This window comes from Olea europaea, chromosome 16, assembly GCF_002742605.1.
Source record: "Olea europaea var. sylvestris chromosome 16, O_europaea_v1, whole genome shotgun sequence".
NCBI classification, from domain to species: domain Eukaryota; kingdom Viridiplantae; phylum Streptophyta; class Magnoliopsida; order Lamiales; family Oleaceae; genus Olea; species Olea europaea.
In genome coordinates this window covers 16,332,177-16,334,317 of record NC_036252.1, presented here as the reverse complement: position 1 = coordinate 16,334,317, position 2,141 = coordinate 16,332,177, and positions in this window count along the sequence as shown.

The following is a 2,141-nucleotide window of genomic DNA, read 5'->3' as shown; positions in this document are numbered from 1 at the left end:
TTTTGTGACACTAATTCGAACTTATTCATTTTAGTACTTATTAATTTTACTAGATTTATTTAATTGTTATTTTATATTGACTTTTTGTGTAATTTTGCCATATCAGGGCTTGTATGCAAGGAGCACCTGATCAAGACTTGGTCCCTATAGATCCAGAGATTGAACGCACATTCCGTCACAGGCAAAGGGAAGCAAGAGTGGTGCAACAAATGGCTAACGAGCAAAATCAACCGGGAATTCCACTCAATGAAGGTGTGGCAGTGGAAGAGGATGGAAATACGGTACTTGGGGATTTTATGGCACCATTGGTGGTGCAAAGTCAATCTAGTATTGTATATCCTCCATTTGGGCAACCGAACTTCCAACTGAAGACAAACGTGATTTAACTGTTTCAGAATGGGCATCAATACCATGGGATGGCAAGTGAGAATCCGCATACACACATATCTCGATTTCTTGATATGTGTCAACACTTCAGATACCAAGGTATCTCTGATGATGCTATAAGACTGCGCTTGTTCCCGCATACTTTAAGGGATAAAGCACTCGAATGGCTGGATTCACTCCCTGTCGGAAGCATCACCACTTGGAACGAGCTAGCTCATAAATTCTGCACCAAGTTCTTCTCGCCAGCTAAAGTAGCTAAAATGCGGCATGACATCTCAATATTCAACCAGATCGAGTCAGAATCATTTGAAGAGGCTTGGAACCGTTTCAAGAACATGTTAAGGAAGTGCCCACAACATGGCTTTGACAAGAAGACTCAGATCAGGTTTTTCTACACTGGATTACTCCCATCATTCAAAAGTATGGTGGATGCATCATCTGACGGGTCTATCTCTACAAGAACAATTGACGGGGCCTGGGAGTTGTTTGAAAGGATGGCTACAACTTCAGCTATGTGGTCTACAGATCGAGTAGTTCAGAAGAGAGCACCTGGGGTGTATGAAGTAGATACTTACTCAGCACTGTCGGCGAAAATAGATTCCTTATTCCATAAGGTTGAAAGCATTTCACAAACCGCCACTGCTAAGCAAGTTGTGAAGCAGAGTTGTGAAGAATGTGGAGCAGATCACAATACTGCTACTTGCCCAATTCTGGCACAAGGAGTAGAACATGCAGAATTTGCACAATGGGGTTAGTGCCAGCAGAATAACCCACATTCAGAAACTTTCAATCAAGGCTGGAGAAAACACCCAAATTTCTCTTGGAGCAACCAGAATTAAAATAGACCACAAGGGCAATATCAGCAGCAAGACAAAAAGCCAAATTTGGAGGACATGTTCGAGAAATTTATAACACACACCAATCAATACATGGAAGCCAATAACCAATTTATGCGAAGGACGGAAACAACGCTTCAAGATCAAAATGCAGCGATCAAGAACTTGGAGACACAAGTGGGACAGATAGCAATTTCCATAACAGGTAGAGCACCGGGAAACCTACCCAACAATACTGAAGTTAACCCTAAGGAACATGCAAAGGCTATAACAACCAGAAGTGGAGTACAACTACCGGAACCACATGTAACAAGTTCGGGAGCCAACAAGGAAGCAATGCCAATCTTGGAGGAAGGAAGTGTGGAGCAAACTGACAATGCAATAGAAGATGAGGTTAAGAGGAACTCCAAGACATTACAGGGTAAAAATACTAATCCTGTTAATCCTCACGAGCCTCCGATTCCATTTCCACAAAGGTTGAGAAAGCACAAAATGGATCAGCAATACAGTAAGTTCCTTGAAGTCTTCAAGAAACTGCATATCAACATCCCATTTGCTGAAGCACTTGTCCAGATGCCGAGCTATGCAAAATTCTTGAAGGATACCCTCTCCAACAAGCGAAAGATAGAAGAACACGAAACAGTAATGTTGACTGAGGAATGCAGCGCTAGAATCCAGAGAAAGCTACCCCCAAAACTGAAAGATCCAGGGAGTTTTACTGTACCCTGCACTATTGGAGACTGTTATTTTGATAAAACTTTGTGTGATTTGGGTGCAAGTATTAATCTAATGCCTCTTTCTGTTTTCAGGAAACTCGGCCTGAGAGAAGCAAAAGCCACAACAGTGACATTACAGTTAGCAGATCGATCCCTTACACACCCAAGAGGAATCATTGAAGACGTGCTGGTAAAAGTGGAG